The following is an 18,177-nucleotide window of genomic DNA, read 5'->3' on the forward strand; positions in this document are numbered from 1 at the left end:
CGGATGTGTCATTTAACTGCAGAGTCTCCTGGAGAAGTCAAGAGCATCTTAGGATCAAAGGCATATTGATTTGCCCTACCCAGACAGAGGGTGGGTTCCATGGACATAGAAAAGCATACCTGCTAGGTGGATACAATATTTATCTATTTTAATTTTTATTCTGTTTCTAGACCATGGCCTGGGGGTGATGAAACACAGCTGCTGCCCCTAGCTGTGTTGCATCTTGTAGAAGACAGGGAGCTGGATGAAAACCAGGTATGAAGAGGCCCCAGGGTTATGTCGTGCGTGTGTGCGTGCATGTGTGCATGCGTGTGTGTGTGTGTGTGTGTGTGTGTGTGTGTGTGTGTGTGTTAATACTGAAAAATTGGGTCTATGGAAACTTTCCTTAAAACAGTGGTTTCAACAACGCTGAGACCTTTGAATACAGTTCCTTATGTTGTGGTGACGCCCAACCATAAAATTATTTCTGTCGCTACTCCATAACTTGTAATTTGGCTACTGTTCTTAGTTGTAATGTAAGTTTTTTGAAGATAGAGGTTTGCCAAAGGGGTTGGGACCCATTGGTTCAAAACCACTGCCTTAAAGTAACCCCTTGTTTGGGACCTTCTAGAACTCTACCTAAGCCAGGATCTTCCGATGCAGTAGCCACAGCTTCCATCTGCACTTTTCCCCTGGAGGCCCTAGACCCTGGTCCTGTGTTCTCCTCTCTCCCCTTTCAGTGTTGATGCGGTCATTCCTTGATCCCTGTCACTGCCCTTAACTCCTTACACCTGAATTCATATCCCCTGCCAAGCTGTCCTCTGAATCAGATACGCACCCCCAACACTGCCTCTTAGATGCTTGCCTGTTTCTCAGACCTCGGCCTACGCATGTGCTGTAAAGGCTGCATCATGCCCCACCCCCAAATCCTAAAGGCCAGGATCTCAGCCCCTGCCATACTTGAAGTTAGTAAAGCGCTAAGCTTTAATGAGGTCATTATGACGTGTCCTAATCCAGTAAGGAGATGGGAACATAGAAACACGTAAAGGGACAGTCACACGAAGACGCAGGATGCCAAGGAGAAAGGGCTCCAAAGAAACCAGCCCTGGAGACATCTTGACTTCTCGGTTTTCTAGCAATGTAAGATGCTGTGTCCTATACTGCTTGGTCCTAGAAACTTGACTGGGCAATGAGCGATGAGGAAAGGGACAGACACACAGACACCCATAAACAAAAGCTGGGGTTGGGTGGGTTCTGCTTACTCTGGTGGAGGGTGCTAACTGCAGGCCCAGAAGCTCTGCCCATTTATCATATACCTCTCAGTGGCGGAGGCAGGCTTGTTGCATACAACTGAATAAGGAGGTCCCTGTAAGGCAGTGGTTCTTAACCTTCCCAATGCTGCGAACCTTTAATAGAGTTTCTCATGCTGTGATAACCCCCAAGCATAAAATTATTTCTATTTCATAACTGTAATTTTGCTACAGCTATAAATTTTAACGAAAATATCCCATATGCAGAATATCTGATATGTGAGCCCTGTGAAAGGGTCACCCAACACCCAAAGAGGTCGTGACCCACAGGTTGAGAACCACTGCTTTAGGGGGACAGCTCCAACCTGCAGATATCCTCAGGGGAAAACTGTGTTTGATAGTGTTTGCACATCTGTCAATCATTCATAAACACTTGTACGTGGACCAGGACAAGGCATTGGCAATTTCCCTGAGCTTAACTGGGGTTGAGGGCGTGGGGGACGAAGCTTTGCCATTTCCATGGGTCTGAGGCATTGGAGTTCTTGACATGGCTGTGCTCATGTCAACAACACAGTTTACTCAGGTCATTATACATTCCTTGCACATTCAGTGCTTCCCTCTCTCCCACAGCAAGAAAACTCATTTCTGAAGTCTAAGTCCCCCGGAACAATGTTTTTCAACCTGTGGGTCATGACCCCTTTGGGATCAAATGATTCTTTCACAGGGTCTCAAATCAGATACTCTGCACATCACAGCTTTAAGTTACAATTCATAACAGTGACAAGATTACAGTTATGAAGTAGCAATGAAAGAATTTTATGAGGAAGCTTGAGAAATTGCTGTCCTAGACTGTGAAAGTTTTCACACCGATGCCAGCTGACTTCTGTGACTGATAGTACCACCTGGCCAGCTGCTAGAGCAAAGCAAGAGCCTCGGGACTTTTCCTTCCTCTCCTCCAAGCTCCATCCCTGGCCATTCATGGCCTAGGCAATCACGCCTTCTGAAAGTTTATTACCAGGGAGAAGACTAACTGGGGTGGCGTGGGTACCAGAGGAAGGCAGAGGTCAAAGGGGATAGTGGCTCCTCTACCAATTCACTAGTTGCTGTGGGCAATCCTGGGAAGGATTTGAAGGCGCAGACATTCATACCACTGTCTCAGGGTTTCTATTGCCTCGATAAAAATGACCGTAAGTAAGTTGGAAAGGAAAGGGTTTATTTGGCTTACACTTTCATATCCCTGTTTATCATCAAAGGAAGTCAGGACAAGAATTCAAAGAGGGTAGCATCCCTGAGGCAGGAGCTGATGCAGATGCTGTGGCTTGCTCCCCTTTGGCTTAGTCAGCCTGATTTCATATAGACCCCAGGCTCACCACTCGCAATGACCGGTACCCTCCTCCAACAATCACTAGTCAAGAAAATACCCTACCGGCTTGCTTATAGCCGGGACTTATAGAGACATTTTCTTAATCGGGGTTTCCTCTCCTCAAATGACTTTAGCTTGTGTCAGGTTGACATGCAGCACACCTCAGTCCCTCTCAGGTCCTACTGTCTTCCACAGGAGGTGGACAAAGGACAGTCAGAGGGGTTCCCTGAGAGGCACATCTGGTAGGCATGGGAGAATCCAGAAGCAGGGGAGAGGACGCACTACTGGGGAAGAGCCTTGACAACAGATACTCCCATACAGATTGAGAGAGGAAGAAGACGCGTATGCCAGGTAGACTGACAGGGAAGGGCAATCCAGGTGACAGACAGTCCATGAAAGACTCTCTGAGGTATAGTTGGTTCTAGAGGGGCTAAGGCTGGTCTGGCTGGCAGGACCATTTCTGCAGGGCTTTAAAGCCATTGCCCACACCTCTGAGGTTAGACTTGTGGAGAGTGCTGAGGTCAGCCTTGTTTCTGGGAAGAATCTGGCCCCAATGTTCTCAATGGCAGCTTCAGGAGCTGGGGCTGTGTCTCAGTGGGTACAATGTTTATTTGCCTACCATGCTTGAAACCCTGAATTTGATCTCCGGCACCACGTCAACAGGGTGTGGTGGTGCACGCCTATATTCCCGGCACTCAGGAGGTGGAGGCAGGAGGATCAGAAGCTTGACGTGATCCTCAACTACATAGCAGTTTTGAGGATAGCCTGGGCTACGAGAAATCCCCTTGGCAATCACCTGAACAAAAGGCAACAGCCTTAGCTTCTTTCTCTGTTAGGTGGAGGGATATAACAGAGTGTGCCGTGCGGCCTGTGTCACTTCTGAGTGACCATCAGGGAATGGCATTTTCAGGAGAATGCAGCCCTTGGGGTTGTGGCTACCTCCGCTCCCCCCGCCCCAGCACCCTGAAGGAGGTCAGAAATCACACATCAAGAAGGCTGTTGGCTGTAATCTTAGCCAGGCCCAAATAGTAGCATGGATGATGGTCTGTGAGCTAACCAGACCAGGTATCTGAGCCAAGGGCCACATGCACTCCAGAACTATTCTTTGAGGCAGACTAGCACAAAGAACAGGGGATTCTTTGATTTAGGGGAGCTTTTCTGTTTCACTGTAGTGTTAGGGTCCCAAGAACAGTAAAGGGAGCTCCAGTGTCACCCTCATGTTGAGGGAGGGCTACAGGCAAAGAGCAGACTTCTAAGAGTGGGGCTGAAGCGGGGAATCATTGTACTAGGAAGGAGGCTCCTGTCATCTCCTTCCAGGTCAGAGCCCTTCCTTGGAATGCACCCTCAGAAGTCAGTGTCCCTAACCTGTCTGTCCTAGCACTGTGTGTCACATAGGAGGGAGGCTAAATGTCAAGTTGTGTAGCAATTTCCTCTGAGATCAAATATTCCGCCTTGGAGGGAAGTTCACTGAGACACAGAATGTTCTAAGAAGGAAACATCTCACTCTTGGGGAAGCTAGTTAACACACAGGATGTTAAAAGGGAGGATAACGTCCTTCCTACAAGGAAGCACCTTAAGACACAGTATATTCCAAAAAGGAGGTGAAACATTCCATCCTGTACATAGGCTCCTTACACCCAGGAAGTAAACAACTCAAAGGCTTCAGGAAGTCCCTGAAACTGACCAGATTCACTAGGTATCTCCCTCCCTTATATGGGCAGTAAGAACGGCAGCGAAGAGCTCTCAGATAGTCTGAGCTGCCTAGAGGGGACAGACCAGCCAAGCTGCCTGGAAGAGACTGAGTGAACTACCTGGAAAGGACACTCTCCAATATGTTGATCCTCCCTCCTGCAGCTCCAGTTTTCCAGCTTTCGTGAGATGTCACTCATGCTGGGGAGGGCTTTTTTGATATAGCTGCTTTTGAGTCATTTCTGTTCCTGTAAGTAACCCCTCACCCACACGCCTGTACATAATGCAGATAAAATTCATTGATTCACAAGGATGGGACTTTGGTGTTGTCCACACCTTGGTCTGGTCTCTAACCCTATCTGAGGTAAGTAAATGCTTGTTCACATCTCTCTAGGGAAAGTGTCACATCACACAAATCCCAGGACAGAGTCAAGAAAACCTGAATCAGGCCTTGCCTCCAGCTCTCTGAAGCTATAGAGTTGGGATCCGGTGGCCGGATCTCCCTAGTCTTCTTGCCTCTAACCTGGACAGTGGATAGGAGCCTGAAGTGAGAAAACCTGTATATAGCACAGAGCAGGGCCTGGCACAGGACAGGTACCTCATAAACACCAGCAGGGAGTCATCGGGGGTTGAGAAAATACATGCCAATACTTTCCACTGACGCCTGAATTCCGTTAGAAGGTTGTAATTTGGCCAGGGGTTTGTTTTAATTAGCGAGCTGCCAGAAGAGTGAATTCAGGGGCGGGTTTGTGTGTGTGTGTGTGTTTGACGGACTCAAATGCTTGATGATTTCTCCAGGTGGCAGGAAAAAATATTAAATGATAAAAACAGCCTGAGAAACATTCCTGGGAGCAGAGCCTGTTAGCGTGGCCTAAATATAGCAAAGGGTATTTTTGTAGATGGCAAAATGGTGCCCAAGGCTTGGAAGAAAATGGCATCTTTCCCCGAGTTTCCATCCAGATCCCTCATGAATCAAGGTGATCAGCAATGGCTGGCAGCCTCCAGCCACATGAGTGTCAGCCTGACAGCCTGGCTGTGGGCACTGCCTCGTACAGAGGGGAGAGTGAAGGCGAGCAGTTTTCCAACCTGCCTGACTGCAGGACCCTGCTCAAGCATACCTCCAAGGCTTTTTGCAAATCTGCAATCTGAAATGGAAGCAGGACTCCAAGGAGGCAGAATTCAATGAAAGAGCTTCAAAAAACAAGCTCAAGGGCCTGAGTCCCACAAACTCCTAATTGGGACCAGGTTAGCAGAGCCGCAGCAGGGACTCTGCCATGTGGTCTTTGACAAAAGCCTTCCTCCCCCCAGCGGCTTCTTTTCTGATTTCTTGACATAAGCCATAACAAACACCATACAGAACCAATTACTCGGCGCCCCATGGAAGAGGCGATGCTGTGGCTGGGGTGGCTGGCTGTGGGCCCCCTCTTAGGATGCCTCCTCTGTGCAAAGGCCACTCCACTGCCAGTTCTGTGACCCTGCTGTGTCCAGAGCCAGGCCTGCCAATCCCCCAGGAAAACCACAGAGTGATTGATGGAGAATTCGGAAATGTGGGATGTGTGGTGACTTCCCCTCAGAAGGATGGGTTCATGGATGCTAAGCCAATGAATAGATGTTGCTGGGGTGGGAGGGGAGCTTTTAATGCCATCATCCCAAAGAGGGGCTCACTGGGGGCGGGGGAGTAGAGTATGGTGGGGTGAGGGTTGCTGGGTGTGTGATTAAGCAAGGCACCTATGTGCTCTGCTGGGAAACCTCTGCTGAGTGCTTTGTTCAAAGCTACGTGCCATGTGGTTCCCTCAGAACCTGCGTCCCTGCTGTTCGTGGCCTTACCCGGAGAGAGAAAGAGAATGTGGAAGGTGAAGACGTAGGGCTGAAGTTTGCCCTGCAATGGGATGGCACAAGATTGCCAAGCACGCCTTCAGGAGCGAGGTGCCTGAGTTCCAGTACTCTCTGCCCATGTGACTTAGTTGCTTAGGGTCCTCATTTGAAGCCAGAAGACATCTGAGGGTGACACTCTCAAGTGGCCATCAGCAGAACATGGAGGAACCCAAGCAAAAGGCCTCAGGACAGAGAAGGGCTGTGGTTTCCTTTCTGCTGGAGGCTCTGTGAAGCTAACAGAACCCCGTACGGAGCTCTTCTGAGCTTGTTGTTTGGGGCATGTCGGGGCAGCCTAGCAGGGAGGGCTGTTTGAGGAAAAAGGGAATAATTTTGTTCACCTAACATATGTTTATTTCCTGGCTGCCTTATAAAAGCAAAGCAAACAAATGCACTCAGACCTGTTATTTTAGAAGCCCCAAAGGTGGCAGCAGGCATACCTGCACCATAGAGATGCTGGCCTAGGCCCTAGGAGCTGATCCAGGTGAAGTATGTGAGCCTCCACGCAGAGCAGTGGTTCTCAAGCTGTGGGTCCATGACCCGTCTGGGGGCCAAGTGACCCTTTCACAGGGGTCGCCTAAGACCATCTGAAAACAGAGATATTTACATTATGATTCATAACTGTAGCAAGATCATAGTTATAGAATAGCAATGAAAATAATTTAATGGGGGGGGGGCAAGGGGGAAGAGCGCCGCGGTCACCACAACATGAGGAGCTGTATTAAAGGGTGGCAGCGTTAGGAAGGTTGAGAACCACTGATATAGAGTCTTCAAGGCAAAGCCCTTGTGAAAGGTAGACCATGAAAAGGAAGCCAGGGAACACGTAAGCCTTCTCTCTCAATAACCTGCCATTGCCGTCCACTAATGCTTTGCCAGGCCCCAGAGACTGACTGAGCCTTTGGTCTGCCCTCCGCCTATTCTCTGATGGGCTCTGATGCTTTAGGATCCATCCTCCCTTTATCAACTTTCCTTTCAGTCGTTCCTGCTACCCAGACCACAGCCTCCTCAATGGCAGGGTACTTGCTGACTTTGTTTTTTGTTTGTTTGTTTGTTCCTTTTTTGTTTTGGTGAAGGAGACTAATAGAAACATCTTTTCACCCCAGATAAGAAGCCATGCTCACAACTGTCTATAACTCCAAGATCTGACACCCTCATACAGGCATACATGCCGGCAAAACACCAATGTATATAAAATAAAATTAAAAATAGAAGCCAACAGACAAAAGAAACAATTACAATGTATTTATTGGGGTTATTGGGGTTAAGTTATGAGAGCATGGGTTGGGGGTTACTTACAGGAGTGCCAGTGACTCAAAAGCTGCCACACACCCACTAAAAAAAGCTTACCTCAGTGCAGGTGACCCCCCACATAGGTGATAAGTCACAAAAGCTACGGCCCCTGGAGTCCCCACTTCAGTCAGTCCTCCTTTGTACTCTGTTACCTCTGGATGGTGTGCTGCTGAGGGTGCTGGAGGGGGTGGCGGGAGGGAGTGGCTGGAATCTTAAGCAAGCCTTCTCACAGGTCTTCCCTGAGGGAGTGTGAATAATTCCGATCCTTTGGGCTCTTCTTACTGGTAATCAGAGTTGCTTTCAGGAAAGCAGTGGTATGTCATACCTGGGGACACAGGTCTAGTAGATAGGACGACATCAGAGCTATCCCCCTGCCACAGGCCCTGCACTGTACAGTTCTACTAAATCCTTCCACCAGACCACTGGTCCCACTGTGCTGGACATAGTGAGGGAGCAGGAGGGACCGGATGAGTGTAGCCTGTAGCCCGAGCATCAGGGAGTAAAGGCAGTTTCTGAAAGGTCTTCCCTGGTGGATCCTAAGTATGAGTTTATGTTGATGCCGTCTACACCTTTTTCCTGAAGGCGGAGTTCAAGTTGAGAACACTGATGGGGTCACATCCCCAACTCAGGCTTTTGGGTTTTGTTTTGTTTTTGTTTTTCTCATGTGTATACGGATGCATGTGTGGAGGCCAGGGGTCAACCTTGGGTGTTGTTCCTCAGTAATCATTAAATATTTTTTTAATTGTGTATCATAGTCTATGGTATATGTGTGTGCTGCTATGTGTGGAGGCCAGAGGCCAATACACAGTCTCTCTATCCTTCTCCACCTTCGTGTTTGAGGCAGGGTCTTTCCCCGAGCCCAGAGCTCACGGATTGGATAAGCTGACTGTCCATTGAGCTCCAGGGCTCCACCTGCCTGTCTCCTCCCTGTGGAGCCCTAGAGCTATAGATTCACATCATGGGGCCTGACCTTTGAAGTGGATGCTAAGAACCCAAATCTGAACCTTAGTGATTGCATGGCACTTGCTTTGCTAACTAAGCTATTGTCTCCTTAGTTTTTTTGAGAGAGGGTTTCTTCTTGGGGCAGTCTACCAATCCATTGCTGGGATTACAAGTGTGCATCACAGTGCTAGGCCTTTTTTTTTTTTTTACATGGGTGATGAGGATCGAACTACTGTCTTGCACATCAAGCACTTAGCTGACTGAACTGTCTTGCAGCCCCACCTTCAGTTTTGGTTATGGCTGAATAGGATCTGTCACTCCCTGCCCCTGCAAAGATCATTTTGGCTGGAGGTGGGCTTGGGAAGGGAAGGTACTATTCTAGTTTGGCAGAGGAGGCTCCTGCAAGGCTCGGGGTCTGGAGGGAGACTGCGTGCCACCACAGGAGCCAAGTGTGTGGATAAGAGGGAAATGACATCAGAGTGAGACCAGGCCATCGGCTGGTAGGGGCAGCATGGGGAGGGGTGGTCAGGAATGGTTTCCAGGTTTCTCCTGTAGGACCAGGACTGGCTTTCATCAGTGTGGCACCTGGTGATAGAAAAGCGGACCAGGCTGGAGGCAAATAATGGGTTTTGGTTTTGACATGCCCTGCGGGATATCTAAGTAGAAAGTTCTAGATGTGGCTAAGGAAGATGCTCAGAAGAGAAGACTGGAGATCTGACTGGAGCTGTGGGGTATCTACACCAGCCGGTGGAAGCCTCCGAAGAGGCTGCACAGACCCAGCCCACCCATGACTGGAGAGGGGAGGCAGCAGGAGTCCCCAGGGTTGCGACATCCCTAGGTGATTTGTAGGAGAGACGTCTTGTGTGTTTGTTTCTCAGTGGGCCTTCCAGAGGGAATCTAAAACCCCGCATTCTGATCCTCAGTGTAATTTCCAGTCATTTCCACCAACAACATTTGGTTCTTATTATCAAAAGATACTCACACAGATGCAGCATTAAAACCTTGGCTTCCACGGATAAAGAAAACAAGATAATCTGAAGTATTGCAGCAGCCCTCAGACTTTTACGATTCCAAGAAATGCTTGTTGGCTAACTCTCCAGCGGATCCATTTCCAGTGTTTCTGGGTGGATGAAGGCCAGCCGCTCCGGGGATTCGAGGCTGTCATTTGAACTTTCAGCCAGGAAGGCCAATGGGAGGAGGCCTGGGCATTTGCCCCAACCTCCTGCCTCACACTCGGGGGTGGGGGTGGGGGTCCTCAGACAGGCCTAATCAGGGCTTGTTTACTGAGAAAAGAAACAGGCCAATGCCACAAGTCATTGCATGTAAAGTGTTCTTATTTCATGTTGTTTACCAAAGGGTCTAGCGGCTTATTACCCGGAGGGGTAATCTTTCTAAGACAGGATGGAAAAAATATTTTCTCAGAGCTCTGGGTTTGGACTTTAGTGGGGGAACTTTGCCCTTCCCCCTGTTAAATTTGATTTCAGTGATTTTGGCTCCTTCCAGATAGCATTACTAGCATCACATGCTACATGTATGAGCTCTGGGTATCCCCAAAGCATGCTGTTCATGTAATTGTCATGTATGTAGTTTTCAGAATAAGATTAGGATGACGGTGTATTTATAAAGCCCATTTTGCAAATGTGGAAAGCCATTCTTGGGATGTCTTAAGTCGTGTTTCCAAAAGTCACATGGGCAGTGAGAGGACTGAGGAGGTGACTCTACATCCTTTTGACACTGAGTCTGAGACCCCGAGGCCACAGTGACCTGGGCTGGGCAGGATGTCCCATCACGTACTCATCAATGATCTAAATCTTAGGTGAGTGACTGCAGGTCAGATGCTTGTCACAGGAAGGGAGAACTCTGAACCTGGTCCCAGGACTGTCATTCTCCCCATAGCCCGGACTCTGTCCCTCTCCCTGCATCTCCACCTTGTGCGGTTGCAGGCACATGGAACAGCCTCCCTCCGACAACTGGGCTCCATCAAGTCCTCATTCCTGGGAACCCAGCATACTTTAGACCTCAGTGAAGTGATCGGCTCTGGGAATTCTGAAGAAGAGGCAAACGAGGCTGAATGTGTAACTAAGAGCACACAGATGGAAGGAACCCCAATCCTGAGACTGGCATCTTTCTTTTCCCGTGTGTATATCCTGTGCACACAGTAACATGAAACCCGGTCAGCTCTCCATCTGCCCTGGGACTTGCTTGCCCAGTAAGTATCAGCCGAGTCTGGGAAGCCTCCTCTTCCCTACCTGCTTTGTGCCTCAGTGGCCAGCCAGCTCCCGGCACCACCTAGCCAGGCCTCTCACTTTGGATGGCCAACTTGTAGCCCCTGAGTGGAGGCTGGGCTTCTAGAAAACAAACTCAAGTTGGCCAGGATGCTGACAGCCACAGACAGGGCTGACATCCAGAGCCTGCTTTGTCACCTGGATACCACCACCTCACAATGACCTCAGGATCCCAGAAGTGGCTGCTAATGTCATTCATGGTGGGTGGGCCTTTGCAGTGAATTCTCCCTTGGCATCTGCCAGGTGAGCAGTTGGCATATGGAAGCAGGAGTCCCAAATGAGCCACACAGCCTGGGGTCCAGCCCCTGCTTCTAGGATCTGGAAGAAATCCTTTCCTCATTCTGAACCACAGTTTATCTTGTCAAAAATGGATATAAAGATTTGTTGTTGTTTGTTTTTTGAGGCGGGGTTACTCTGTGCATCCCTGGAACTCATTTATGGGCCAGGCTGTCCTTGAACTCACAGAGGTTCATCTGCCTCTGCTTACCACCTGCTGCAATTAAAGGCATACACCACCACACCTTGCTAATATGAAGGTTTAAATCTGGACCCGAAGACTCCCACCATATCCGTGAAGAAGAGGTGTAGGAGCCATGATATGGAATGAAAAAAAGAGCCCTGCAACTAAAATGCAGCTCTTCCTCTCAGGAAGATATGGAACATTCCAGAAGAGTGCCCGCAGCACCTGTGGCCACTTCATCTCTATATGCAGCCCACCTCAACTTCAAAATTAGAAAGGCCATTTGATCTATCACTGGGCCATGCTTAGTAAATTAATTTATATCAGCAGCCTCCTGAGACTGTGTCCCACCACCGGAACCTGAGTCTGTGGGAAGCTGGGTAGGTTCCCTCAGCTTCCCTGTACAAGCTCCCTCCGTGCTTCCAGCTGTACCTGCTCGGCTTAACCACCTGCTGCAGGCATCTCCCCACCAGAGGAAAGTGGCTCTAATGCCCAGTGGGTCGACCTGCCTAGTGGACTCAACCCAGTAGAATGTTGAAGAAGAAGGGCCTCCATTTTGTAACAGCAATGTTACCCAAGCAGTTTCAGTCCCCAGACCTTGGATTGGCCATTGAAGGTCATTCCTTCTCCCTTCGCATCAAATGTGCCAGCATGCCCAGCTGCACCATCTGTGCCTTTGCCAGATAGTCAATCCCATTTTTTCATTTCCGCTGCTTTGCCCTGACTGGGTAATTGCAGCGGCCTTGTCTTTCTAGTCTCCCTGCTGAGCCCTTGCCTTTGTACTCCTGCCTCATCACACACGCCACAGAGTCATTTCAACATGCAGCTCAAACTGGTCCTTGCTCCAGAGGAGCCGATCTCTGACTGAAAACTCAGGTCTTTACAAAGCCGCTCATGGGTGATGCCTCCCTGCTGTCTTCCCTCCTCCCCACCCCCAACTCACTGTTTGCACCCACATGAGCACCCAAACACAGCCACAGGGCTTACATCCAGAGTCTGCGCCCACCTGTGCCTAAACACCTGTTCTTCTTGGGGCATCTGCACGGCAGGCCCCTCTGCCTTCAGCCTTGCGTGTTTATTGCAATGCTGCCTTCCTGCAGAAGCCTTCCCTTGCTCTGAGATACTGAGACCTGTCACTCAGATCCTCAGATGATGGACTGTCCCAAACTAACTGTTGTTCTCTGAAGATTGTCTTGGTTGAAATAAAGCTGTCTGTCCAAGGGTGTATCTTCCTCTAGAGTGGCCACATCCAATGATTGGGGTGTGTGTGTGTGTGTGTGTGTGTGTGTGTGTGTGTGTGTGTGTGTGTGCGTGTGTGTATCTAATGGCTGGCTCCTGGCCCTGATTTCAGACAGTTCTGACAACTTAATTCCCATGCAGATCTCCTTAAGGGCTTGGCTGAGGCCCTTATGGCCCCAGATCCCAGCTCAGTTTCCGTCTCTGTCCAAGCCTACTTCCATTGGCTCCCACAAAGGCATTCATGACAGTGGCACAGTCTGAAAAATGCCCTGCATTACTAACCTCCCAATCAGAGTCTGCTCCCTGGGAACTCAAACAGTAGTCCTTGTCACCCACCTCTACTAGCAGCACCCCTCCCCAAATGCACCCACTTTCCCTTGCTTTCCTTCTCTTGGGTACCTGTCATCATCTGTACCAACAGATTGCATTGCTCATATTTCTGTGATTTATCCTCCCATCAAACTATAAGTTCTATAAAGGCAGGAGCAGGTTTGGTTTGCATGCCTTGAATTCCATGGCCTGGTCCTCTGAGCATCCAGTCAAAACAGATAGCCACGTGATAGTCAGCAAGCTCCTCCAGGTAAACTGCGCACCATCTGAGACTGTGACATGCTGAGACTGTGTAACTGATCTGCGGAACTCGGTTCTAGACCTCGCTTGTCACAACCGAATTCCTGGATGCTCCTCATTGCGTTTTGTGGGTCCTGATGTTTCCCCTCCATCATCTGGACACCAGGGGATCAGGTTGTGTTTTCAGTTTTATCTGCTGCAACCAGCAGGGCTTTGGAATGGACCTGACTTGGTGGATGGGGGTGAAGAAATGACTGATACACATCCAGAAAGACTCAGGGTGGGAGTAGGGCTGGGGGCTGGGAGCTCTGGTGGAGAAACTCTGTGTTTATTTAAACAGCTCGGGAGGGGACTGGACTGGTAGATCTTGGTAGGGCATCTCCATAGGGGAGCAAGGAAGGAGGAAGCTGTGGTTGACACTTTCTGCACACACTGTCATCATCCCTACTTGGACCAGGGCAAGACCTTGTCATTGCCCTGAGCCTGACCCAGGGAAAGCCTGTCATTCCCATGAGTCTGAAGCACTGGTGTCTTTCCCACGGCCATACTCGTATCGTGAGTACTCCACTCACACAAGGGTACACACGCTTCCTGCATTTATTCAAGTGGCTAATAAAAACATCAAAAATCACTCGTAGCCATTTTGTGGGTCTGTTTGAGCTGGGTCTTGTCTATATATTTACTTACTTATTTCTGTCCCTTGGCTCTCCAGGCTGCATGTTATTTCTTACCCTTCCCCACAACCGTTAAGTTTGAGACTAGGGCGTGAGCTAAGCAAGAGTTCTCCCACTGGAACGAGAATGCCCCCCCGAATAGGCTTAGCTGTTTGACTACTTTGTCCCCAACTGCTGGAACCCTTTGGGTAGGTTTTAGAGGTCCGGCTTTGCTGGCAGAGTATGTGGCTGGGGGTGGGCTCTGAGGTTTCAAAAGCCATGCACTGTTTTGAGTTTGTTGGGTTTGCTTCCTGCTTGTCATTCAAGATGTGAGCCCTCAGCATCCTGTTCAAGCCTGGTGCCTTCTGTCATGCTTCCTACCATAATGGGCCTTTTCTCTTCTGGAACCATAAGCCCAAACAAACCTTTCCTTCTGTAAGTTGCCTTGCTTATGGTATTTTATCACAGCAACAGGAAATTAACTAACACGCCCACTGAGCTCCACCCCAGCTCTTTAAACCACTGCAGCTAAGGGCATAGCAATGTGCCTGCCACAGCATAAGAGCTCTGTGGTGATTTGAATAGGTACGGCTCCCGTAGACTCAGACTCATGTGTGTGAATGCTTGGCTCATAGGGAGTGGCACTATTCGGAGGTGTGGCCTTGTCGGAGGAAGTGTGCTACTGTTGGAGTGGTCTTTGAGGTCTAATATGCTCAAGCTCTGTCCAGTATGGAACATGGTCCCCTTCTGCTGCCTTAGGATCAAGATGTACAACTTTATGCCAGGCAGTGGTGGCATGTCTTTGATCCCAGCACTCGGGAGGCAGAGGCAGGTGGCTCACTGTGAGTTCGAGGCCAGGCTGGTCTACAGAGTGAGTCCAGGATAGCCAAGACTACGCAGAGAAACCCTGTTTTGAAGGAAAAAAAAGATGTAGCACTTCTTTTTTTTTTTTATGTAGCACTTCTTAGCTCCATCTCCAGCACCATGTCTGCATGGATGCTGTCATACTTCCCGCCATGATGACAATGGACAAAACCTCTGAAACTGTAAGCCAGCAATGAAACCCAAACCAAGACAAGCTCTCTATAGGAACATGTGAGTTGAATGAAAAACAGTCCCTCCTTCCAGACTGTGAGGTCTCTGGGGCAGCAGCCCCATCCAGCAAACTTCCATCTACAGAAAAGAGTAGCACAGCACTAGTATATGACTTATAAGCGCTTGCAGCCAAGCATGGGTAGAATGTAATTCAAGCTGAATGAAGCCATATGGTCTTTCCAACCCAGGAAATGGCTGTCACAGTCACTGACACTGTTGTGGCGTTCGAATCTACCCGGAGAAATCAAACACTTAGGCTCAATCCAAGTTTAGATTAAATGAATGTATTCTTACTGCTAGTAGGCCGGGCAGCCTTACAGCCAATAGAGCATGCTGTTGTGGAAGAGGGTTCAGGTGGGGCCGTTGAGGCAGCCGGCAGAAAGGTGTGTGTTAGAGCTCTCCACGGAATCCACATCTGGGCAGGAAGGTTGTTTTATTTTCCTCAATTGTTTCTTACTTTCCCCCGCTATGGAGTAATCAAAAGATAGTTTCATCCCTTTCCCACAGCGATGAGCAGGTTTTACAGAAACAAAGGCAGGGGCTGGAGAGATGGCTCAATGGTTAAGAGTACCACCTGCTCTTCCAGAGGTCCTGAGTTCAATTCCCAGCAACCACATGGTGGCTCACAACCATCTGTAATGTGATCTGATGCCCTCTTCTGGCCTGCAGGTGTGTGTGCAGGCAGAACACTGTATACATAATAATAAAAAAAAATTATTAAAAAAAAAAAAAAGAAAGAAACAAAGGCAGCTGTTGATGCCTCACAGCTGTTACCCTGTCCTTATCTCACCTGCAGGCCACTAGGATCCCTCAGGCATTCCAGAGCAAAAAGGTCAACTGCTCTACAGGGATGCTGGGCTCCACAGTAAGTTTCCGTAGTCACCACAGGGAGCCTGTGTAAGTTACTACTCAGCTCTAGCTGAGCACTCTAATGACTGGGAGGGAGGAGTCATTTCCGAGCAGGCGAAATCCACAGTGCCATCAGGTTCTCGCTGGCTGTCACGTCCCCACAACACCAGGTTTGGCTGAGCATACTCTCTGACACCTCAAACTGTCTCTCAGGTGCCACACCAGGAGTTATCCTGCCTGGTTGTCTGTCCCTCATGTCTCACAGGGGTGCTGGCCGTTGGACTTCTCGTGGCTTCCCCTCCCCCCACCATCCCCCATTATCAGTTTACTGGGTGAGATAACTAGGCTACACTGTGCCAGGACGGAGGTACTGAGGAGAGATCATGGGCCATGTGGTGGGATGTAGGCCAGGTCAGTATTGCTGGGTTAGAATAGCTGAAAATCTGTCCAGCTGTTGCGCCTAAGCTTATAAATGTAAGTCTTTGCGTCATTATTCGGGTCCAAAGAAAATCTCATTTTAGGGATTGAAATCAGGTTGTTAGGCTCGAATGGAGACTCACTGCACCAGCCCCTCCCCCCAGCTTTCCTGTTGTTTTTTTGTCAAACATTTCACTACAGGGACTCTGCTGAAGGTTAGCTGTTGGACATTTCTCTCCTATGGGAGGCCAGAGCTTTGGAATCAGAATTGGATCCAATGCCTGACCTCAGGTTCACCTGGCTCTGAGGACTTGGGGACGCTAGTTCACCTCTCTAAGCCTCTGATTTTCTTCTGGGATGAGGAATGTGTAATAAAGGACAGTGAAGATTTCTTTTTAAAGATTTATTTATTTATTTATTTATTTATTATGTATACAGTGATGCCAGCATGTACATTTGCAGGCCAGAAGAGGGTATCAGATCACATTACAGTTGGTTGTGAGCCACCATGTGGTTGCTGGGAATTGAACTCAGGACCTTTGGAAGAGCAGTCAGTGCCCTTAACCTCTGAGCCATCTCTCCAGCCCCAACAGTGAAGATTTTAATAAGGTAATAGCACTGCGCCAGCATGATGGTGCTGGGCTTCACAGCTGCAAGCCCACCACCGCTCCTTCTCCACACAAGCCCTGTCCCCCCCATCCCCCCCCCTCGTCGAGGATGAGGCCAGGGATGGGGCCTATGGACTGCCCCTCTAAGCAGATGACTCGCTCTACTGACTTACTGCTGGTGATGTTAAGAATGAATGAGGTCCAGTGGACCTCGTGCCAGAATGTCCTTAGATAAGAGACTTTGTGGTGACTTTCTGGCTCCTGTTCTTGTCCCCAGCAGATCCAGATGTTTGTTATTCCTACTCTAGGTTCTGCCTGGACATCTTTTCAACAAAGTTAAGCTTTGGATCAAAGTCCCAGATGGGGACCTTTGAGATGACTAATTCAGAAACTAGCCTGGTGTGGAGATGGCCCTAGCATTTTCTTTCCTCCATAAGCTCTGGAGTGTTCTGGCTGGTAGAGCTGGAGTTTCTCTGGCACCACTGAGAGAAGGAAGCCTGAAGCGTTTTCTAGAATAACAGTCAAAAGAACTATTCGGTTCTGGGCATTCTACTGGCCATGACCCATTTCACGCCTATGCTAAGATGCTGACCTCTTCCTCCCCACCCTCATGTTAAAATTTAAACCTGGGACAAACAGCTGGGATACCTATTTAACATATCAAAGAAGATGTGGCTTCCGGGTTTTCCCAGCATCCCTCAGTCCCTATCTGTTACAGGGTATGGCTGCCACACACACACACACACACACACACACACACACACACACACACACCTCTACCCTGAACTCTCCATTTCAGAGGCTGGGCTGCCCTTCCCCAGAGGCTCTTCCCTATATAATCCAGACATTTTGAGTGCCTGCCCCTTTTGTACCTTTGGCCTCTTGGCAGCTGAACTTGGTTTCCCTCTCTGTCTCTGTCTCTGTCTCTGTCTCTGTCTCTGTCTCTCTCTGTCTCTGTCTGTCTCTGTCTCTCTGTCTCTCTGTCTCTCTCTGTCTCTCTCTCTCTCTCTCTCTCTCTCTCTCTCTCTCTCACACACACACACACACACACACACACACACACACACACACACACACATGGCTCAGGGACCTGACAGCTCTGGACTCTCAGATGTGTCTGCCTCTGTCTATGCTCTCCCTTTTTTTTTTTTTTAAATCTACTATAAACTTTCTCCTCCACCATACTTAGGAACAGTCATGCCCTTTCCTTTTTATTTCTTTTTTTCCATTCACCTCATTCATAGAAGAAAACAAAGAGAGCAGCTCTACAAACACAGACTAGAAAGACTGATGCTGCCAGATGTGGCAGGGGGCACGGGCTGAGCCATGGGCAGCAATTGCCTGCAGGTAATGGTTAGGGTAGAAACCTGGACATCTGGAGCGCGGGGAGCAATCAGAGATGAAGTCCCATTCTGCAAATGTGCTCTGCACTTAGCTCCCTCCTTGCCTCCCTCCTCCTCCTCTGTCTTCAGCACCCCCCAGACCCTCCCCATGTTCTGCCAGTGGGTTAGGACTGTTGCTCAGGGACGGTGTGGAGACATATTGTCTCCTTGCACTTTCATCCAAAGTGGCTGTTGCTCAGATTGTCATAATGACCTTCCCCCCTTCAGCCTCTT

General features: G+C 49.2%; 1 long non-coding RNA gene across 1 annotated transcript in view; it reads left to right on the forward strand.

Moving 5' to 3' along the window:
• Nucleotides 1-18,177, forward strand: part of LOC311579347 — a 25,534-nt gene continuing 7,357 nt past the window's right edge. The window contains exons 1-2 of the long non-coding RNA XR_014773128.1: nt 1-90; nt 171-255. This is a non-coding gene — a long non-coding RNA (uncharacterized lncRNA). The remainder of the gene's footprint in view (nt 91-170; nt 256-18,177) is intronic.

This window comes from Acomys minous (genome assembly GCF_964271855.1).
Source record: "Acomys minous genome assembly, chromosome: 12".
In the NCBI taxonomy this organism is placed as follows: Eukaryota; Metazoa; Chordata; class Mammalia; order Rodentia; family Muridae; genus Acomys; species Acomys minous.